The 25,405-nt window shown below is 34.2% G+C and overlaps 1 protein-coding gene and 1 pseudogene across 8 annotated transcripts in view; both read right to left on the bottom strand.

Annotated features, from left to right (window-relative positions):
• Positions 1-25,405, bottom strand: part of Cdh12 (cadherin 12) — a 1,149,544-nt gene that overhangs the window by 547,695 nt on the left and 576,444 nt on the right. The window lies entirely within an intron of this gene.
• Positions 452-1,825, bottom strand: Gm19371 (annotated as a pseudogene).

The raw sequence follows: 25,405 nt of genomic DNA, 5'->3' as shown, positions 1-25,405 counted from the left end.
CAAGGAGTGTACATAGGAGGAAAAAAACAGAGAGGAAGAGAAAGTCTGGAGGATAGAGACTCAAAGAGGAAGTAGAAGGGAAGGAATTTCAATGTGAGCGGTTTTTGAGATTGCATGGAGGAGGAGGACTTCCTGTCCCCGTTGGGATTTCAGCTAAGGAGAAAGGTCAGCTGGGAGCTTTTGCTGCCTCTCTGTGACAGCAGGCTTTCACCTCAGCTTCACAGTTTTCATTGGTAACATGGAATGATGGAAATTTTGATGAAAAACAAGACATCTGCATTTCTAATGTTGCTTTATCTTGCAAAATCTAATGGAACTATATCATGTGCTTAAGTCTGAAGTAGTATAATGGAACTATCAGGGCTATTTTATAAATATACACTGGACACATATATATTTAGGCTTTTTTTTTTCAAAATATGCCTTGATGTTTAGGAAATTTAAGACATTCAAAGGAATTTTCTCTTTTTCCCCACTAGCACTCATGTATTTTTAAAGATATTTGCCTTTGAGAACAAACTGTTCAATTTTAATTAATTCATGCTGTACTGAGGTAAACTTTGAAGTTAACCAAATTGAGGATTCTTAGATCAAAAATCTACCAAATTAATAATTAAAAATGTACAGATATTAGTAATGAAAGACCCTAAAGGTGAGCAGTACTCTTCTTCAAAATATAGAAAAGACAGGGTAAGTAACTTCATTTAAAAAATGTAGTCAGAAAAACGTCTTGTAAAAGTTAGCCTTTGTGTCTATTTAAGTTCAAAATAATGCCACCAAGTACCTTTTATGGTATTGTAAGGAAGAAAAATGGACTATACTTTGCAATTAGGCCTGACAGTTTTCTTTTTATCTTTTTGTTTTTATTCTGTTAAATAGAATACAATAGCTTGTACTACATTTTCATTTATTTTAAATTCATGATTTTTTACAGAAAACATTTGCCATTTGCTAAATTCTAGAATTTGTTTATCAACTTTACTGCAAAACAGAATATTGTAAAACATATATATACCAGAACATTTATTTTATGACTGATTGAAATCCTCAAGATGAACTGGATGTTGCAACAGCTGCCCTCTTGGGTTTAGGTGTTGTCCCTTCATGGAATCCATATCTGAATCTACAATAGACAATCTTTAAGTGCCTCTTCCAACCAGTCCCAGTGTTTCCTCACTTAACCTTGGCACTCCAGTTATACTTTCACTTGTGCTTGGCAGGGTAACCACATTTGCCACAGGTCGACTTCAGAAGGTGGTAAACCTTGGAGGTAAGGTGGCGGCACAGCGTGTACATCTTATTTCAATGCTTCCTAAAGGATGACTTTCCTTTTGTCATCTAGCTTCTCAAGTTTTATAATCATATATACATATGCATATATGTATATATATATGCTTGTAACTGATTTTTTTTTATATTGTGGCTTCATATATTATTTATTACAACTTTAATTAATTGCTTCAGGCTTCATACTGAGGTGGACACAAACTACTCAGGCTAAGATGGGTTCTAGAAGACACACATTTATTTTTTCTTAACCTTTAATTCATATATTTGTTTAGAGAAAACATATATAAAATCATCCTTGATCTTGTTATTTGTTGTTTCAAGTAGTACTTGTAGATCACCATAAAATCAAAATTATTAGTATAGCTTGCTAACAGGAGATAGAGTAGGAAATAAAACTTTCTAGATTAAAATAAAGCATAAATTTCCATGTGATGAATACAGTATTTATTTTACCTGGTAATTATTCAGGCCTACCTACTCATAGAACAATGACAATTAACATAGAATACAACTAGAAATAATTCAAGGAGCAATAATTGTTAATTAAAACAAGGATTATTTAAATATCACTTTGGCTAGAAATTGCCAAATATTGGAAACAAAGACTAAGAAAACATTTAAACAAAGAATCTTAATTGTTTATCAAAAGAATTAGGATATACCTCAAAAAAAGTAACAGCCTAGACAGAAAACAATTGAAGAAACTTCTTAAAATTTGTGAAAAGTATCCTTAAATGTAGCTCTACAAAATGTTGGTTTCTGGTGGGGGTAGGGGTCAGGACTCATGGTCTGGTTACTGGAAGTTTGATCATGCTCTAGTGTATATGTGTGCACTACAAATTGGACTAGTTTCTTCTTCTCCTTTTCCTTCTCCTTCTTTTACTCCTCCTCCTTCTTCTATTTCTTCTACTTCTCTGTTCCTCCTCCTTCTCCCCCTCTCCCTTCTCCTCCTTATTCTATTTGGGGGAAGTCAAAAGGAGGGGTTCAGGCCTAGAAAGATGGGAAAATGAGTGGGATGGGTTGCATGACATAAAATTTCCAAATAATCAATAAAAGTATTATGTTGGGAAAAAATCAGCAAATAAAACATGCACTAATGCCCAAAAGAGTAATTAATGAAATAACCCTTAATGTAATTCTGCTATACTCATAGATCAGTGCCTTGTCTGGTTGTCATCAGAACAGCCTTCTCTGCAGCAGATTGGAGCATGTTCAGAGACCCATAGAAAGACATTAAACAGAGTCTACACTGGAGGTGTCCATCAGTTCTAACCCCTGGAACTCAGAGAACCATGAGAAGAGGTAGAGGAATCATTGTAAGAGTCAAAAGGGATATAAGACACAAAGGAGAACATGGGGCACACTGAATCAACTAAACAGGACTCCCATGGGCTCAAGAGACTCAAGGTACAAGCATCATCAGGCCTACATGGTTTTGCACCAGGTCTTTGCATATATGATACCACTGTTACATTGTTGTTTTGATGGGACTCCTAACAGTAGGAGTGAGTTCATCTATGACTCTTTTGCCTCCCTTGGAACTCTTCTTCCTACGGTGTTGCTTTATGCAGCCTTAATATGAAGAATTTTTCCTTGTCTTATTTTGATTTGTTTGTCTGTTGTCTTTTGGAGGCCTACTCCTCTCTGAAGAGCAAGACAGGAGGAGAGGATGTAGGGAAGAGAAGAAGTAAGGGGAAGGAGGGAAGAATACAGAAAGTTAATACTGTGATTAGTATGTACTATTGGAGAGAATAATTTATTTTCAATAAAAATAAAATAAAATAAAAACTCAAAAATGTCCAATGTGAAATGGATTCAGTAAGTTGAGTTTATATGTTTATACAATATATATGTTTGTGAACATTAATACAATTCTATAATAATTAAAGATAAAGAGAATATAAATTTGAACATATTTGGAGAGGCAAGAAGAGTTGGAAGAGGAGGAAGCTATAAATAGGGGATTCATATATAAAACTGAAAAAAATCAATATTTTAAACTCATTTGCATATTGTTTTGTGGTTTGTTTCCAATTAATTTTTTCTGTTATTCGACATTTTGTCCGTTTGGTCTTTGAAAGTTGTACTCTCTTTCAAGTTTGCTCTTCTGTAAGTCTTCTATGACAAAATTACAGCCATATCAGACATGGCCACACAGTTGATGTCATTTCCTCCTTTGCCTCGCAAATATTAATTGTCAGAATTTTATAACTCAACAGTGAAAATTAAAATTGCTCTTATTTTGTAATTAACGGTAAGAGCATGAAGCAAATTTGTGCTCAACCATTTTCAAGCACACTGTAGCTATTTTTCAGTGATACAAATATAAATTAAACTATGAAGAAATACATTTTTCTGAAACAGTAATAACCATTTAGCTGACACTTTTTAAAAGTTTCTTTGTTGTTATTAAATCTCCATATCCCCCACAGGTGTTAAAAGAATAACTCCAGAAGAGAGAAAAAAAAAGAAAATGAATTATAGCGTTATTTTAAGCTATAAAGACCATATGTGACCATAAAATGTCATGGCAGGTGGCTTACCCTCAAAATTCAAGCCCAATCTTTTCAGACTTTTCATGGACCATGTAACTATGAAAGGCTCTGTTTAGAAAAATAAACTGTTGCAAGTGTAACTTTCTAAAAGCAATTTTTAAATGTTAAAAATTACAGAAGTGTTTTAAATGTGTTTCTTTTGAATTTTTCTTTGAGAACTTCACACATGAGTGGTGAGTGTCTCCGCTTCACTACTGCCTCCTGCCCGTCAAATCTGTCTGGGCTCACCCTACTGAGTGCATTAGGAATTGCTCAAACTGTACCTGTGTCCAGGGCTAACCACATGGGAGCTGACATCTAAGATCACGTTTGTCCCTATAAGATACAGCACGAGCTGTATTAGACTAATTTAACCAGAATTGCTGGTCTGTGTCTTTTGATAACATTTAAACAGAGGCAAGATTAAGTAGAAGTGTATCTGTATCAAGGTGGAAACAATTATAATGTGAGAAGATAAAGTATGAACATGGCATCTGAAGAGATGTCTTGGTTCATGGAATCTGTAGGACCAGTTTTTTATTGTCTTCCATAGGCTTAAATTTAAAAAAACCTACTTTAATAAGAGTGCTTAAATGCTTTGCCTGTCACTCTGGCCCACCACCCATCAGAGGTAGTGGGAAGGAAAGGTTAATGGGGTAAAGGACGATGTGGACCTGTTTAGAAATAGTTCTTTGAGGCGAATTCAATTTGCATTGCCAGGATATCAGCAGGTCAGTTCACAGGAATCAGCAGCACCACCTCGATCCTCTTGGAAACACCATCAGCAGCTGGCACTTCCATTCAGAAGATGCACAAGTCTCTGCCAATCAACACGGGTTGGCAAAAGCAGCAAAAAACTGCCACAACATCATCAAAAGTTCTTTTGTGCATTTCTCTCTACCAAATAATGACTAATTATTATCACCAAATAATAATAATAATAACAATAATAATAATAATAATAATAATAATAATAATAATGACAAGGCAAACCAATACCATGCAACGTTGTCAGGGAAGACCAGCATCACATCAGCAAAGCCCAACAAAATCCCAGAAGTGACAACGGGATCCGGTACCACACAGCATCATCCTCTATCTATTGGGTTATATTTCCAAATATCAAGGGATCTCTCAACTATCAGCCATAGCAGAACAACCTTTCAAGGTAGTTTCCAAACATCAGCATGTCTCTGTTCTCCATAAAAATTATCCCACCTGTCTGCTTCTGTGAAAACATCAAAAAATAAAAAATATGACACAACTAAATCTCCAAAAGATCCCCAAAACAAAATTTCCACTTCAATTTTCCTCACTGTTTATGAAATAAAAGGGAAAATATGTTTATATAAAAGAAAGGAAAACATGCAACATGAAGAAAAACCAAAAAGCCAATAAACTCATCTCATCAAACATTAAAAATCACATTATTTCATATGTGAAATATCTAATGACATTGGCAACCTTAATATTACCTTGGCTTTTGATAATTGCAAATTCACTTGAGAAGTCTATGGATCTGCGATTTATCAGAGCAACAAGAGTATTGCTTTTATTTTGATCGTATTATGCTCTTATTTCCAAATCACATTGTTCCTACAGCAGTTACCACAGAATAAAGAGCAATCAAAACATTTTCTAAAACCTAGAGTGCTTCCCACTTAACGTGTCTTTTATTTGATATCTGTATCTATTTTCAAGTTAAGTATTATCGTTGAATTTACTTTCCGTATAATAGGAAACTCTGGGTTATTGGAAATGTTAACTTTAACATACGTAACTGGTATACTGCTGTTTAGTAATGGCACTGTAAACCTAGGAACCCAACTCTGGCAGGTAGCGTATACAGTGTTCTTCATTACAGCACCTCTATCTAATTAGTAAAAGATTTCATTTTCCTTCTTAAGAATCTTATTTTCAACTGTAAGAAATAGTAGTTATTTATTGACCTTCAAAAAGCTACATTGCTTTGACCACATCACATACAAGTGTATTATTTTATTTATATTATTCTTTTGGGGTTAATGATGTAAGTTGTCATGATGAGTCAAAAAATTCATAAACTTATTTTATACATTATGGTCACACTGCACTGTATCTTCAGAATGTACCTATTATTCTTTGTCACCAGCTACATCGCATTTATTTGTTTAAATAAATGATATACGCATGCATAAATTTCTAGGAAGTTTGAAATTTTGATCTCATTCATATTTTACTATGTGTAAAGCCAAAAATGATGAAATATTTAAATAATCTATTGCTTCAATATGTTTCATAAGTATTTTCCATCCATAGTTTTAATTGTGATCTTTGCTAAGTATTTGCATCTATGAAATTATTTCTGATGTAGTTGCAGCAACACTATTTTTAATAGAGTAAAAGGAATATTGAAGTATTTAAAATAAAAGAAAATAATAAGTTTGACTTAGATTCCAGGAAATAAAATGTGAGAATATTTGCCAGAGGCCATAATAAAAGAAAGGCTTCTGAATAATCATGTCAGTTATATTTTGAACATTCTCAGTATGGGCCAGCAGTTTTGAACCTATGAACAGCCTGATACTGAATCCTGTTTTATCAACCTAATTAAAGCCATAGCCAAAGATTCCACTCTCAATGGCTCTGTCTCCATAAAGAAAAACCAAGTCTCCATGAATATCTAAATGGGAAAAACGTGTCCTTAGTTCTAGTTCAGGGTCTCATTGGAGGGTTTGGGAATTCAGCTGAAACATCCTGTGTCTTTAAAGTGTAGAGCTGGCATTCACTGTTCCTACCACATACAATGGTGTCAGCACAATACCTATGACTCACTTTCTTGTCACGTGACAATTATATTTTAGATAGCATTGAGCATTCTATATATTGTTTATAGATGCACTTCAAAAATCTTGCTCCTTTAAATGCTGTTATTTACTTGAGTTGTAATGTAGCTCCTGAAAGGAGGTCATTGGTACTAAAATTTAAATGGAAGCAGGGTTAAAGAGGGCAAGGTATGAATTTCAGAAGAAAAAGGTCTTACCAGAGCAAACAAGCAGGAATGAATAGAATGAGACCCATACTACAGAGAGCAGAAAAGTCAACTCTCTGTTTTTTTCTATATTCAGAATGTTCTGTTACTGGAGTCAGTGTAAGCATATTTGGATTCAATTTATTGTTAAAAACAAACTCCAGCATTATTTTTGCCCAATTTCCAAAGTCTAGGACTATGGTATCTATTAATGTTAGGTAAATAAAACAGTATGAAACTGTCAAGTAATAAAAAGGAACCAAACAATCAGAAAATAGTAATTTATCATATAGTAAGTTCTAATGGATAACTATTGTGGTACACAATAGATGATTTTTATTAAAATTTCTAGAAATAGACAATGAGTTCAAATCTTAGTTGTTTTATTTCATTATGAGGTAGAGCATTCTCAATACCAGGAAGATTTTTTTTCTCTTGCAGTAATTTTTCTGATATTGCTCATGTGAGGCAAGACGTGCGTCAGCAGAGCCTTGCTGGGAATCCAATCTGTGTGTTATAGACCTGTCACCCCAAATCGTTTATGGCAAGACATTCTTTGACTTATAGACATTTGTCAAGGTCATGCTGCTGTAATTGACCCTCAGTCTGCAAACTGAGAATGATCATTCCACAATAACTTTTCTCGGAATATGAACTTCTAGGTTGAAGTTTTCTTAGCTACCCAAGAAAATCATCAACAAACTTCAAGGACAACAAATCAAATCAGATATGAGGACAGGCCAGAAAATGCTAGTGGTATGGGGATCAGTTGTTGACAAAATGCTATGTACAAAATAGAAGCAGAATATCCATTGTGTATAACATCAATCAGCAGAAGGTTAGAATTTTTACAAGACATATTTGAAAGAGAAGAAATAGGGAACAGAAGAAATTGGGGTTACTTTGAGCAGACATTCTAAAAACACATCATTTGCAAACATTTACCTTGTAATTAGGCAAGAAATCAGAATCATTGGAACCAGGGTTATTTGAGATGGAATCTTGTTATATTTTAACAACCAGGATATACTGTCCTCATTTGGTGACTATTTAACAATTAGAATGTATTTTATACCTGCTTTTATAAAATAAAAACAAATAAACTAGTTTTTGCACTATTTTAGCTTTTCATTAGGAACAGAATTTTCACCAAAGATTTACCATATATATATATATATATGTATATATATGTGTGTGTGTGTGTATAAAAATGTAAGATGAATTTATATATAAAATGTAAGATGAATTATTCTGGCAATATTTAATAATTTAAATGAAATGTATTTATTGGAAATGTCATTTGTTCATGATAAGAAGATGTAGGTATTCTTGCCAAGAAACAAAATATGTATTTTAAATACTAATTGTAAGAAAGATATTATGAAATAGAAACTAACACTTGGAGTGTTACTTTATTTTGGGCAATATCTTCAAGCAAAACTAATACATCGTTTATCTATATGAAATTTAAAATAGGAAATTCAAATTAAATTTCAATATTTATAATTTAAAACAAACACATGTAAAAATATGACCATACTGAAAGAAAATAAAGTATATCCAAATATGGGCATTTGGATATGACTAAGATTTGATAGACCTAAACACAAGGGCCTTCAAGAGCACTGTCAATGTTGATTGACTTCAGTTTAGAGGCATGTCAATGAACTATTAAATGTTAATGTATTATGCCATCTCACATTACATAATCTGAATGACACCAAAAAGTCATCATGATAGGCTTTGTTGACTTTTATTTAAGCATTAACATCAGACTGGTAGTTTGATTTTATTTTCCCTTCCACATGTAAAAATTTTATCTCCCCTTGTAATGATGGCAAGCCATATGCCTGCAGTAGGAGAGGGATATTCAGGTCATCAGAACAAGGAGCAATATCATGGTCAGACAGAGCCATGAACTGAGAATATTAAGTTCCCATGGAGCAAGGTTCTATTATCTCTCTGCCCACCTTCCTCAGACAGCTGATACTGAACCATACAGGTAATGTACCCTTCCCACACTGCCCACTGAGTCCAGTGGGCACCCCCAGGTGCCCTGAGCAGGATGCTGTCCCAGCTGTGAAGCACGGGAACCATGCTCCCTTGCGGGTTGGAGTACAAACTTGCACAGCCTCTTTGGAAACCAATTTGGTGGATTTCTAGAATACTGAAAATAGTACTACCTCAAGACCCAGCTAACCCACTTCTGTGCACATACCCAACAGATGTCCTATTATATCACAGGGACACCTGATCTTCTATGTCCATAGCAGCTTTATTCATAATAGCCAGAAATGGAAACAAACAAGATCTCTGCAATGGAAAACTATTCAGTTATTAAAAACAAAGACATCAGGAATTTTGCAGGCAAATGTATGGATCCTGACAATATCATCCTGATTGAAGTAACCTAGACACCAAAGGACATACACCTGGATGTAAAGTGAGTAAATAAATAGGAAAACAAAAAAAGAAAAGAAAATCCCATGGAGTTGTCAATAAGAGGAGTGATACTCCTGGAGAGGGAACTTACAAAACATGGCCTAGATGGTTACATATTATGATTCTTTGCAGATAAGTGGATTAGTTTAAATCAAGGATTTCTCAAGTTATGACCTGTGTTGGCATTTGAGAAACTGTTGATGATCTCTAATGAGAGTTACCATATAAAAATAAAATTACTAGCTCCCAGACTTATTGTTAAATGCATTGTGGATCATCTCCCATCATTTTGAAACATACTGTAATTGGTAGTAATTTGAAAATTCTTTGTTGCTAAACATGGGTCTCATATGTAAGTAATTAATATCTGCCATGAGTCCAAACTTGTTTTTCCTCTAAAATATAACTCATTTTAATCTCTAAAAAAAATCACTGTTGAAAAGCAAGTCAAATTGTAGTATTGCCTAGCATCATCTACAATAGCAGAGAAAGAGAGATTAAAAACAAAACAAAACAAAACAACCCAAGGATATAAGGTTTTAAGAAATAAGTGATAACTGCACCATTCCCATAAGGTTATTGTTTGGGAAACATCTCGTTGAAAGTATTTTATGAACTTATCACAAATTGGAATTTAAGCCACAGTAATAATGTCAAATACCTTGCTACACAATAAATGCATTTCCTTATGGAATGTTGGATAATTTACATCTATATCAGATTTACAAATACCAACTTTTAGGCAGAGAATATGTACAAGTCCTGGTGTCTTAAATTCTATCCTGGAACTAAGTTATAACTTGCTATTACTTTAGAAATTAACAGCTATTTCGTTTAGCAAAGAGCTTAACGTGTATATCAGAGAGTATTTTATATATTCCCTTGGATGAACAGGTATCCTAAGGGATACAGAAAACCACTTTGATGCAACTCAGATAAAAGTAAAGCTTATTTTACAAACTGAATGGTTTCAACTCAATATATATCTTTTTACTTTGATGGGAGACAGGAACGGATTTTTATTTTCTGAAACAGGCTGCACTCTTTCTTTTGTTAGGTGCAATTTGTGTCTCTGTAAATCATCTTATGGATTGCTTCTGATGTCTGCATCTTCTTTCTTGTTAAACACTTTTCTTTCCAAGCTGGATAATTAACAAACCTTCACTAATTATGTACTTCTCTGAAGCTCCTCAAGATAAGAGACATTTGGAGTTACAGATTTTGGTCAATTTAACTCTATTCTCATTTTTTTTCCCTGTGACACCTGCAACCTTCTTTGTTTTGCACTGTTCTCCTGGCTGTTTATGCAGGATTGTCTTTTGTGTGATATTAGACAAAAGAAGAAATACATTTAAAACAGCTTTAAAACAGGGATATCCATTGTTCCTGTAGAAACTACTTGAATAACTGTATTGTTCTGATTTCTTATAAGTAATCTATTTCAACTCCTTTGTGTATGTTTATCTATAGTGAATGTTGTTATCTTAGTCTCTGTCTTCTGTAATGTATCATGGTGAGCTAAAAACTGGGGAAAAAAAGATTATTTGGTCTACCAGACTATGGAACTGAACTACTTCTAGACTAGTACAGGCAGTTTTAAATGACCTCTAATTGCAGACATTTTATGCTGCCTACCAACTAGAGAAAAGTTAGCTGCATTGAAAAACATGTACCTTTGAAAATTCAATGAATTGACTCAAAGTAAAATATAATTGTGTCATGCTGAAGAGGAAAATTCTGATTGATCCCAACCAAGCAGTGTGGCCAGTTTTTAGAGCCCTACCCAATAAATTTGACAGGTAAATGGCAGAGAATGTTTTGTATAGGTTTCTCATGTTATCTCGAAGAAAGCAACAAAAAGAAATGTTTGCCTCTCCTCTGGAAGTTATACTGTCTACCTTGGATGAAAACATGGAGGATGTTCAAAGCAAAGATAAATATAGAAAATATAACTGTAATACAGAAGCATGCTACTTATAGCACTTCACATGTGAAAAGACAAAAATGATTGAGCGCTATGTTTGCTTATGTCTAAGATTCCCAATCTACATTCCTAATGCCTGTATTATGAGTTTAGTTGAGCACTGTACAGGATGATCTTGTGGAAGTAGAGCAATGTAGTAAGAATGGCAGAGCAACCTCTATGTAAATACCACAAAAGCATCTCCTGCAGGAGGACCTGATTGAGGACTGCCAAAGAAACCAAGGATTGCTGACACAGACAATGCCAGCCAATTGGGAACTACTGTGTAGAAGAGATGCTTTCTTGGGACCAGTGGGGCACAGGTGGAGGGTATTAAAGGAGCTTGTAGCAGCATTCAGATGAGCTTGCTGCAGCTGATCCTGGAGTCTGTGTTGTTGACTCTACACAACCTCACTTCCAATCCCCAAGGGCAGGTAAGATCAGTGGCAAATAGTCCAGACTACAGGCAGCAGAGCAAACGTCTATTACGATTATGAATTATCCAATTATACACAAGTGAGCAATAGAAAAAACAGGAGGACAATCAAAGGGACAGGAAGGCAGGTCCATGAGAATCACATTATCTCCTCTTCACTAAAGTCTTGTTGAAGTAAGCTGATTACATTCATGAATAAACATTTCAAGGAAGAGTCACTAGATGAACCAATGGGTAACACAATGAAGTTTGAGTTCATTACTACTACTAGCCATGTAAAATTTGGTTACAAAAGTGTTCATTTGTAAACTTGTGCTTGGGAGCAGAGGCAGGAGAAACCTTGGACCTCACTGACCAGCCCTGTAGTTCAAACTTTAAGGTCCATGTCTCAGATACTATCTCATAAAAGAAAAATAAGTAAGCAGTTAGTACATTATGGAGCTCAGTGAACTAACAATGGTTTGTGGGCTCCATATGAACTTGCAAATGCATGAATACTCCCTACACAGAGAGATGCATGTGTGCATGCACACACAGAAGCATCTACACACATACCCATATGCGCTCACACACACACACACACACACACACACACACGATAAAATGTTTTCATGAAACTTTGATGGTTTCTGTCACTCTACATCACACACATTTGCTTATATAATTTACTTAAAACGTATATATTTGTATGTATATAAATATAAAATAAATTTATACATCCTTCCAAATACTCATAACTATTAATGTATATTTTATATTAGCATTCTCATATTAATCTCATAGCAATTGTTGTGTGAATGTTGATGATGAATGATAAGTTCAATATGTAAATCTAGCTGTAAAGGATGTGTTGCTGTAAGCAACGGTTTGGACTTGGAAGCAAAGTATCCAGTTAGGTCCTGTGACAAAAACTGTTCTGTACAAGTCACTACCCTTCACCTGAAATGACATTCTGCCTACAGAATATTATGAGGGTAATTATACATCTCTCGATGGTATGAATAATTTATAGTTTTATGTTAAGTCAAAAGTTAAAAGGCACCAAAATGTTCCATGGAAATAATTTAAAAACACGGGAGTTTGTTCCACATAAATCTTTCTCAAATTTGGTTGATTTGCTTTGCAAGGGAAAATTAAGCCCTAGCCCATCACTAAAACCCTGGAGTTTCCTGGAAGGATACTTCAAGTTATAAAACTTTGATTGATTCTACTATTTTTTCTGTGTAATTACATACATATTCATATATTTCAATGCACCTTCTTTATTCTGTATCCGAAATGCAATTTTAAAGAGGTGTTTTTTAAGTTACTGTGAAAATGGCTAAAATATGAAATTTGATATAATAGATAAATGTCTTCACCTCATCATCTCTCCATGCAACCACCTATTACAGCCCAGTATTCTCTAGGCAGAAACTATTGCATAAATATTGACAGTGAACCACACACATGTCTTCCTGTCTAGTTACTAAAAATAAGAAGATGATTATAAATAATTTTCAAATATAATTTTTAACTAAGGCCATACTCAATACATACCCCTATATACATATATACATATGCATATATGTATGTATATACTTGCTTTAGGAATGAAGAGCAAATTTGCAATGTGGAAATCAATTCTTCATATTGATACATAAAATATTTGGTGTGTGACAATTTGAAAGCCTACATGTTAAATGGCATATGAAAGGTAATTGGGAGGATACAAAGAAATAATTATGGTACTAAAATGTTCCCACATCTATCTGCAGAACATTTGCATTGATCCTGTGGTATAAATATAATTGAGCAATGAAGGAAACAAGGAGACAGGCAAAGCTGACACAGGAAAAGATGGTAAAGTAAATGGAAACTACCACTTTCTTTTTTTTTCTTCCACTACTTTATTGAGCACACAATATAACATACAGTTTTAAAGCTATGTAGGCTTTTAAAAAGTGTTAAGAAGCCTGGTGGTGTAAAAATAGAAATATGGGTAAGAGCCCATTTCTCTACACATTTGATGTTCCAATTTCTGTTCATGCAGTTGGCAGGAAATATATCTCCTCACTTGCCCACCTCTACTAATATTATTATGGAAATAAATGTACATTTTTCTCGAATTTAGGAAAACTAAAAATGATGACTAATATTGATATCTCACTTGAATAATCACCTTGTTTTTCTGAATTTTGATTTTGAGTCATTTTGTCTTACCTCAGTAGGTTGAGCCCCTTACCTTTAAAATACATGTTTCTATATTTTCAAATAAAATGTTATGTTTGAAAACTATGCCTTTAGAGAGTACATTAATCACTGAGCATGGGGCTCATGAAAGACTAAAGCATTATGATCAAGAACTGGAGACAAAATGGGTCTACATTGTAGAATGTATAAGTGTATGTATATGTATGTATGTTACAGCCACAGCCACACACACACACACACACACACACACACACACACATATATATATATATATATTCTCACATATACAATCAGAGAGATGTAGGGAAGGCATGAAGGAGAGAAACAGAGATTGAGGAAAATGAAGAACATTTGTGAATTCTAATTAAACACAAAGAGATCAGGATACAGAGAGAAAAAAGAGAAGTCTCTGCACAAAGGGCAGTTGACAGAACTCAGCTGCCTGCAACCAAGTGAATGTTGGCCCAGGAAATCCCTCTGTTTCCTTCTTGTCTTTTACTTTAGAGCCTCATAAACTTCAGAGCAACTTTCCCTTTTGCAATCCAATATAGAACCTACCCATAGAAGCATCAATGAAGCCAATGGGTATCTATATACACAGTGAAGCCATGTCTAAATGACATGAAACCAGGCTTATCGTTTATATTTGCAGTAGATTGTCCATTTTATATTTTGTTAAGTCATATGTAATTTATACCATAGTGAGAGTTTACTTTTGGCTGTATTATTATTATTGTTATTATTACCTTTTTTTAATGTCTGATCATCACTCCACACCCCATCTGCTGTCCCACAGTTCCTCATCCCATTCCTCTTACCCCATGTCTCCAAGAGGGTGTTCCCACCTTGCCAGGCTTCCCACGTCCTGGGGCCTCAAGTCTCTCAAGGGTCAGGCGAGTCTTCTCCCTCTGAGGGAGACCAGGCAGCCCTCTGCTGTCTATAAGTTGCAAGCCTCAGACCAGGCAGCCCTCTGCTGTCTATGAGTTACAAGCCTCAGACCAGGCAGCCCTCTGCTGTCTATGAGTTACAAGCCTCAGACCAGGCAGCCCTCTGCTGTCTATGAGTTGCAAGCCTCAGACCAGGCAGCCCTCTGCTGTCTATGAGTTGCAAGCCTCAGACCAGGCAGCCCTCTGCTGTCTATGAGTTACAAGCCTCAGACCAGGCAGCCCTCTGCTGTCTATGAGTTGCAAGCCTCAGACCAGGCAGCCCTCTGCTGTCTATGAGTTGCAAGCCTCAGACCAGGCAGCCCTCTGCTGTCTATGAGTTGCAAGCCTCAGACCAGGCAGCCCTCTGCTGTCTATGAGTTGCAAGCCTCAGACCAGGTCTTGTATGCTGCCTGCTTGGTGGCTTAGTATCTGAGAGATCTTAGGGGTCTGGGTTAGTTGAGACTGCTGGTCTTCCTATGTTGCCCTCCTCCTTAGCTTCTTGCAGCCTTTCCCTAATTCAACTACAGGGGTCCCCGACTTCAGTCCAATGGTTGTATGTAAGTATCTGCATCTGTCTCAGTCAGCTGCTTGTTGGGTCTCTCAGAAGACATCCAAGTTAGGCTCCTGTCTGTAAGCACACCATAGCATCAGCAATAGTGTCAGAACTTTCAGCCTCCCTGTGAGATCAATCCCAGTTTGGGCTGTTCAGTCTCTTCTTTGTTTTTAGTCCCTGCAGATTTTTTGTTTGTTTGTTTGTTTTTTGTTTGTTTGTTTTGTTTGTTTGTTTTTACAGGAATAATTCTAAGTCAAAGTGTTTGTCTTTCAGTTAGTTTGTATGATGGATTATATTTATGTATTTGCCTACTTGATCATATTGTAGGACTTTCCCCTGATATATCGGTGTTGAATACACTTAGCAAGTCTTTTATTCATATTTCCTGTCTGTGACAGTCTTATGCTGAATGAGCCCTATCTTGTCATATCTTCAGCTAGCAGCAAATGCCTTCACTTACTGAGCAACCTCTTAGACCCAATAATTAATTTTTGAGTTGAATGGTTCAAGGTCATAATACTTTGTTATTTGTAGATTGTAAATACTTTCATAATTTTCACATTATATGGACATATCATACAGTGAATTATAATAATATTTAAGTTAATACTTTGTATAAGATGAGAAATATGACACTAATATTTTAAAATCTGGTATTTTTAGGATGCAATCTCAATTAACTTGTACTATAACAATAAAACTTAAATGAGTTCTATTTAACTGATTGGAATTCCTTTATTTATTGCCTTTTTATTTGACACTTTGATTCATTCATATAATATACTATGATTATGATTACTCTCCCTGCCTTAAATTCACTTATTATTTCCTCATTTATACCAAGACACTCCCATCCCACATCTCTTTCCTAGGAAAAGGACCTTGGTTTTGTTTGTAATCCTTTTACTTCTCCATGCCTATCTGTATGATAATTGGATTTGAGTTATCTATCCCAGCTTGAAGGAGTCTACAGTAGGTATATGTGTGAAGGCAGTATGCTCTTCTGCTCTGAATCTATTGACAGTAAGTAGTTCAGCACTCAGAGGTAGAGCTACCTGAGTCTCCATCATCTATGTATGAATGTGGATAGAACCATATATGTGTAAGCAACATGCATTTTATTTCCAACCATATTGCCCCCAAAAGGCAAATTACATTGTTCCATACAGTCTATCCCTTGTGGGTGTGCCTGTACTATCAGCAGAGTGTGCTATTTTGCTTAATTTTGATGAGTCTGATGAGGAGATAGCTAATCTTCTTGGTCTTTCCTGGATTTTTACCCATACATCTTCCTTCTACTTGAAATCAGTGTCTAAAGGGAGAAGAAATAGAAATATGCTGAGTCGAAGACACTTTCCTCACTTAACTTGACAAAGCGTTGAGCTAAAGTGGTAGAACATAATCCTAAATCTTCAGCAAAAAGAACCACTCCAGGGACTCTCAAAGCCAGTGTGAACTCTTGAATTTAAAGGAGATTCCATGAATACATAGAACTCCAAAGGGAAAAATAAAAGAGTTTACATTCTATTACACATTCGAAGAATGTGTAAATCCAGGAACTGTTTTGTGCATATTAAATGTTTTCACTATGTGCATTCTTGGCACGTTACTCTATTCCATAAGAATAGTTTTGTTTAAATACTTATCGCACATTCAACATATTTTAGCTAATACTAGTTGTAGTACGTAGCAGTTCAGGGATGATGAATCGTGATCATTAAGTAACTGAAATGTTAACAGTAGGTACAAAGAACATCATATATTTTTAATAAGCAATTTAGGAAATTGACATGTAAATTTTCCATGACAACTGAAGAAGAAACTTATCTGAAAATGTTTAAAGTATCTTAGGAAATTCAAATTCTAAAAACATAAATTTTGTAGTTTTAATTATGTATTTTCACTTATTTAATTTAATGCATAGAAATCTATTCACGTAGTTTCTCCTGATTAGAAAAGTCCCTACAATTAATTCATCAAATGTATTTAACATCAACTCCTGTTTCAATTCTGACACAGTTTTATTTTAGGCATTAGATTTGTGGTATTAGATTTAATGTAAATATACTGCAGGAAAATAACATATTAATCAGAGTTATAAATTTAGCCATGCCCCCCTTATTTTTTAGAAATTCATACACTAAGGTATCATTATTCTCTAATCAATTGCTGCAAGTAATAAATCATCATAAATCTACTGCACGAGTATCTGTGCATGTTTAGAAAATTCCATGGAATGCTTTACAGAGGCCATCCTTACCCTATGAGGAAGACAGAAGCAAATGCTCACAGTGGGGCCTTCCTTAATGAAGCTCTTCATTTGCAAGATATTAAACTGAAAAGTCACTGAATTATTATTTTTATTTTTTAAATTAGTATGTCCATTTAATAATGGGTGGACAAAATATTACGTTTTATGATGGCATTTTAAACTTGATTTGTTGCTTGGCAGTACTCTGCTTCCTTCTTCTACTCTGTCTTCTTGCCCTTCATGATATACTACCACTCCACAATGTCTCTTTCCTAAAGAAAGTCCATAGTAACAAAAGTATTTTGCTTGGCTATCTTGAAGAGATACTACAATTTGCCTTTAAATATTGTAACTGGTTGAAGCTTTCTGACATAGAAGTTTATATACTACACAGACTTTGAAAAAAATTGTAGTATAAGGTGCTTAAACTTCTTACACTTATCCCTTCATTTGAATAATTAGTAATTTCACCAAAACTCATCTACTTCTTTGAAGAGTTTTGAAGGTACTCTGATGCTTTTAAGTTGTGTAGGTTCCTTAAAATTTATAGAAAAAAATATGCATGAGACTACCCATGTCTGGTGCTCCTTCTCTAACAGTTACTTGAAGTTTACTAAGACATAAAAGAAAATTTTGGTAAATAGAAATTTACTAAAAATAAGGTTTTGTGAACTTGGCTCTTTTCACATTCAGAGATGACTGTCCATTAGAGACAATAAATTCAGCCCATAAAATTAGTATATAGTGTTGTGAAATATGAAGAAATATGAAAGGATATATATTACTCAGACTATTAGCATGTAGATAATTTTTAGAAGGGAATGTTGACTTTGAAGTAAATATAGTCATTTAAAACATTATTACTATTATCTCTATGTGGATTGAATTTATACTATTTAATTCAATAATTTGGTTAACAGAGGCTATATAATTTCCAAAGTGCCTTCAGCATATGTTTTTACAGACATTGAATGTTACTTTCTCCTGGAAGCAATCAATGTCTTTGCAACAAACGTCCCTAAAATGAAGGTCCTAAAGGTGCTGTTAAAATAAATCCGAAGACATATTTTAAATCTGATTATAAAGTACAAGTTAATGTGCGGAGAAATAAGAATGAATCATATGCAACAGCCAATATTAACACTGTATTATGGTGTATCTGGGTTGAATTAAATGAATATTGGTGTCAAAATGAGCCAGAGCAGACCCACTTATAATAATCCACCACGTCAATGGTAGACTTATCCTTTGAAAGAATTATTCACTCACGCTAAAGGAATCTAAAGACTTAGTTGATAAGCAAGTCTAGTATTAGTAAATTAACCATGTGTCAGTAAATGATGGTGATTATATATCTAATATGGGAAGCATGCAGAGGCGACTTTAAACACGGCTTTTTCAATAATAATTAAATTTTTATCACATCGATGCCTTAAAAAACTCTTTAGTGTATATTGCAAATACTGTGTCCACTTTACATAAGATATGAATAAATAATATCTGCAAAGAGATTAAGTCAGATTCCCAACTTTGAACATGTAGGTTACACAGGTAGAATTTCAATTCAAGAAGTCATTTGTCATTATGTGTAATCTTAGGTTTTTTTTTCAACACTAAGCTTCTTCTACCCTTCTTTATGCTAAAGAAAAAAGGTGACTAAAAATTAGAAAATGAATTTTGAAACCACCTTTCAGGATATACACATCAACCCTTATCAGAAGCCACAAACATCCTAAGCAGTTTTGCTTTCCTATAACTACTAACACATAACATGCCAAGAACACAGTCTGTGATAGACAGGGAACTCCAGCTTAACTACTCTCTTTCTGTTGCCTAGAACTACTTAGATGGCAAACTTCAGAGTCTTTGTCAAACTGTACTCCTATAATAGTGGAGTTGCTATATGTTCTAGATTGCCTGGCAAGGTCTTACATCACTGGGAAAGCAGAGTAGCTAGGACAAGTCTTCAGGCTCAGAGATTATTTTCTAATGATACCAGTGAAGTTGTGGAATGGAATCCTTCATATCCAGATATAGTTAGCAAACATCACACCATTTTAATGCAGAATCAAATAAATAGAATTACTTTCTAATAGTTGACCATGTGAAAAGCTGAAATCCACACTATTAAAATATGGAAATTTTTACTTATGGTTGAGGAAGCCCAGAGTTTATGTACTGATAATAAATATAAAATATTAAATGATGAGGTCACCACAGTTCTTAGTAAAAGGAGGGAATACTTTATATAGTGTAACTAAAGGCAAAAGAAATGATCATGGCAATCATTGATGTCCAACAAACTTTTAATGGAATTGAATACTATAAGTTAATAAGGTAAATGGAAATGTATTATGACATATCAGATTTGAGCCTTCTCAATTTTTGCCAACATTTTACCTTCTCTTAAGATTTGTTGGCTCCACCACAGGGTCAAAAGGCTGAATTTGTGTCAGCCAGAAGAGTAAGAAGATACATCAAATAAATGAGGCAGAAAGAAAATGTTCAAATGAGTCTCCGACACTCCTTGCTTGTGAAATGCTGAATTCTACAAATTACAAGACACAAATCACTTAAATCTGCTGAAAGAAGAGAAGTAGACACTCAGGAATTTACACACTCAGGCTAGACATAATACAGTAGTAAGATTCAAGATTTAAAAAACAAATATGTGTTAGTTAAAAGTTTTCTTATGTAGCCAATAACCTCAGAATTATTTTTCTTTTTTCTTTTTCTTTTTGATATTATAATTACAGCATTTCTGCCTTCTCTTTCTTCCTCCAAACCATCTCATATTTATGTCTCACTCTCTCTCAAATTCATCATTTTTTGAGAATTGTTATTATACATATATATATAGTCTTAAATATAATTTATTTACTCCATATAATGTCTACTCCATATGAATGTTTTCATGGCTAAACAGTTTGTGCTGGTCAAAAAAGTGGTGTGCTCTTCAGAATTATTTTTGGGTTTGATATTGATAATAAAAGACAGAAAGATTATGTAACCTGTGTCCCCCACTGTAAAAATATACTTGTTGGCCTATTTTGCAAGAATCAAAAGAGAGAAAGGGGAGGTGTATAGGAGGGTTTAGATGAAGGAAGAGGAAATGGGGGAATGATGTAATAATCATAGAGTCAATAAATATTTAATTATTTTTTCATTACTCATTATCTCATGCATGTGACTATAGAGGTATGTAGGGAAAAACAAAATAATAAATAATTACTGCAAAAGACATTCTCTGACAATGTTATAAAATAAAATTTTGATAAGTATATTTTATATATTACATAAATTGACTTGCAAAACATTCCTAATTAGATTTTCTTCACATGCCTTCAAAACTGAGGATTTGAATGTAGAACTTCCCAAGTATCAGGTGTCCCTTGACATTTGATATACATTTTATTTTAAGTTAGTGGCTAAATAAGTTGCCCAGGTTGACTTTGCACTCACCTAGTTTGCAGTGCTGACTAGTGAACTCTTCAGTGGACAAAGGTAAGAATATTGGCTAATTAAACAACGTTAAGGGTAAAGAGGCTGTCTGTCAATGTGGACACACATGAAAAATCATCTAATGTAAACTGTACAAGAGAAAATACTAATGATGAGATCTTTTTATTGTTTATCAAGTAATATATTTTATAAAATTTGATGACTTCACAGCTTCAAACTGGCATATATAATTTGACATAAATATATTAGGCATTTTCACAAGAAATACAAAGTTGTTGCTCGATTTTTATTCATTAAGAAGGACTGTAATTAACATAAGCTTTGATAAAATTACTTATCCAACTTCTACCATGGTGGGATAATAATGTATCAAAGAAACTAAGATGAAAAATCAATGAACAGCACTGGGTTGCACTGACCTATTTCTAGGTGGTTGTAAAACTTTATTTAAAGTGTGAAGACACAGACAATTCATTTGCAAACTATTTACTAAAAATGCTTTGTTTTATTAAATGAATACATTTGAATAAAGTTAAATAACTATGGAGATACAGTTTTAATTAGAAGTTTGTGAAATGGTGAAACCAAATATATTTGCTAGTCTTCACTAAAAATAACCAAGAACACGATGAAGGTTTGGATCTTTTATGTGGGGAAGAGTTTCTACTAATATAAAAAAATACTGATGGAGAAAGAGGACGGACATTTGACATCCATTACATCCAATATATTTTTCCTTAAAAAAAAAACAAACAAACTGGGGCCTAAAATATTTCTCTAAAGCATGAGCTAGACAACTTTGTTCATTATTCCTGATGAGTATATGAGTATATATGTCACAGCAGGTCTAGATGTATATATTTTTCTAATTTACCTAACTGCATACTACTTTATAAACCGTTGGATTTATGCAGCACAGCATTGTAGGGATTATATTGAGCTGTATTCATTTAAGTATTTACAGAAGTCAGTTACTGGTTCACTCTATTATCAGCACCAAATGAAATATTTTACCATTTTGCTGAAAGCTTCAGCGACCCAAGTTTCATGTGTTGTTATGTGATATATGGTTTACACGTTTAGTTTCCCTTTAACTGTTTAATTCCTCCTGAAAAGTTACATATTTGTATTACCACTCAGCTAGTCAATTCAGAAAATGTCTATCTACTCAAATATCCATTTTTAATCTGTGGAAAATATTCAACATATTTTCTTTTAGATTTTAAATATTCAATACTTTATCGCTATCCATACTCTGCTGTCCAGTAACATGTCAGAAATTTTTTTCTCCTATATAACTATTTCTTAAAACCACTGAATAATAAATTTTCTACATAATTCTTTATCATCCAGAACATCTGAAAATGTTCTACTATTAATTTATTATGGTTTAATATTTTATGGTTATTTATAAAATAGCATCAAGTACATTAAAAATTAACCCTGAAGTATATTTTTCATTGCATGATTCCATTCCACCTTTTTGAGATATCAGATCCCTTGTTAATTTAAATATAAGATATGAAGTATAAGAGATAAATAAATACTATATACACTGAAATATGTATTCTCCAATCAGGATTATTCTTATATATTTACCTTTGAATTTACAATTGACACTTTTGAGTATATAATATTATTCATAAGCAGCTTTATATCACATAAAACATAGAATGTATTCATAGATACATGTTGCTTGTTGCTTAGATTCTTCTTACTGTACTTTTTCACATACAATGCTTTTTACTTTCTATAAAGTCAAACCATCTTAATGGAGTAATTTTAGTAGAAAACAAATGCTTTTATAAATTGAATGAAAAATAAAATCCTCACTAAGTCTAGTTCTGTAAATCAAAGAGAGAATAAATGGCATGCTAGCCATTTTAAAAATAATTTCCCCTCCTCAATTAATCAGACACTCAATTGGCTTGAAAAAATATATATCATCTCAGACAAGCAATCCATTTTTGTTGGCACTGGAGGTAGATGGGCTATTCTTTACCTTACAGCACTTTAACTATATAAAACTAAAAGCATAAAATGAAATCCTAGCACACAAGGTTAGAGAATAGCAGTGTCAGGTTTTATCTTCTGCAATAATGGTAAGTGGTCAAGGTGAGAAACAAAAGTAATATCCCTGTTTTTGAAATATAAGGGAATTGTGAGCCAGAATGTCAGTAATGATGAATATCAGGGAAAATCTCCTAATGTAGTCTCTCTCTCTCTCTCTCTCTCCCCCCCCTCTCTCTCATCGTGTGGACCCCATATTACTGCCTCAACCCAGCACATAGTTTAGACAAAGAAATCAAGAACCAGATTCATTACCAGATATTTAAGCTGTAATTTAAGTCAAGCCATAGCTTCTCAAATCCTGACCGAATGACAGAAATATTCTAGCCAGGCTGCATCTCCTACACTTCTCAAAACACTGCCACCAACTGTGCACCATAATCAAAATGACTAAGCCTATGAGACACCCTTCATTCAATCCACCACAACTAGTTACAGTAGCTGTGCTATTTTGCTGAGACAAAGGCTATATCAGGAAGGAAGCCTTTCTTTTGGCTCACATTAAGAGTATAGTCCATAATAGACAAGAAGCACAGACAGCAGGAGCTCAAGGAAGGGGCTCAGATTGCACTTTCAGTCAGGCAGTGGAAGGAAATGAATATTGGTCCTCATCTCCCTTTTTTATTGCTCAGTCCAGAACTCTTGCTCATAGAGTGTCACCACCAGCATTTGGGGTAGGTCTTGCCATGGCAAGCAACCTCAGCTAGTTATTTCTTCAAAGGCATGCAGAAGGATCATGTTCAAGGTGGTTCCAATCCCATCTGCCTGACAGTCCATTTTCAACATCAAAGAAAGTGTATAACCTTAGAGTTATTCTTTTATCAATTTTATTTTTATAGTCAAGCCATTGCCCCCTTCTGGTCTCCCCATACACATTTCTGAATCCCATTTCTCCTTTCTGGTCTCCAACAGTTTGCCCCACCCACACCAGGCCTCCCAACTCCCTGGGGCCTCAAGTCCCTTTATAATTGAAATTAAACAGGGAAAGATGATTTAAGTTTAGAATATGGATCAAATTCGCAATCTGTAGTCACAGGTTTGTTAATGCTGTTTGAAATGTAAAGTGTTACTTATTAATGAAGCACTATATATATATACATATACTGTAATGAACATACACAGGGATTGAAAATTTGTTAAAAATAAAAAATGATAGACAGTTAGGGAAAAAATGAGGTCAAAGTCTAGAATGATGTAATTTCCAAAACCTAAAGACTAAAGGGAAACAACTAATAAGGTCAATTACTATGAAAAGAAAGGTAAACTTACAATTTACTGGAAATACTATTAAAAATGACATGATTTATGGGTAATATGAGATTAATGATAATAACAACTATAAGCTAGAATTCTGTCATATTTAACACTAGGAGATAGCTGTTATATTTAATACTACAAATAAATGAAAAGATGAATTTATAAGAACTAAATTTATAAAAAAAATTCTAAATGAAAAGATGGAATTATAAAACACAGTATCCAGTTGTCATACGCTGTATGAAACTTACTGAAAGTACTCAACAGCTCTCTGTGCTTCTAGTCTATTAAAACAAGGCGATGAACTGCCACACAGTCAGGAGCTATAATCTCCCTGTCATGATGATTGACCCTTCAAACCATGTATTAAAATAAGCCCTTCCTCCCTTAAGAAATTCTGTATACAGTTTTGTCACAACCAAAACAAAAAGCAACCAATGTAGAAAATTAGTATAAAAGCATTCCCTTCTATGAGAGACTGCTCTTTAGTTTTATTAAATTTCACAACAGCTAGAGTAATATGTGAAGAAAGAGCCTCAGTTGGCATATGGGCAAACCTGTAGTACATTTCTTGATGAGTTGTTGATGTGAGAGGACCCTCTTACAGTGGGAGGTGCCATCCCTAGGGTTTTGGTCCTTGTTGCTATAAGAACACAGCCTGAGAATTTCATACATGCATTCTTTTTAATAGCTGAGTAGTACTCCATTGTGTAAATGACCTGGAGGGCATCATCCTGAGTGAGGTAACCCAATCACAAAGGAACTCATACAATATGTACTCACTGATAAGTGGATATTAGCCCAGAAACTTAAGATTCCCAAGATATAAGATACAATTTGCTAAACGCATGAAACTCAAGAAGAACGAAGACCAAAGTGTGGACACTTTGCCCCTTCTTAGAATTGAGAACAAAACACCCATGGAAGGAGTTACAGAGACAAAATTTGGAGCTGTGACGAAAGGATGGACCATCTAGTGATTGCCATATTCAGAGATCCATCCCATAATCAGCTTCCA

This window comes from Mus musculus, chromosome 15 (genome assembly GCF_000001635.26).
Source record: "Mus musculus strain C57BL/6J chromosome 15, GRCm38.p6 C57BL/6J".
NCBI classification, from domain to species: Eukaryota; Metazoa; Chordata; class Mammalia; order Rodentia; family Muridae; genus Mus; species Mus musculus.
Note: the sequence above shows the minus strand (reverse complement) of the source record. Positions and strands in the feature narration are given on the sequence as shown.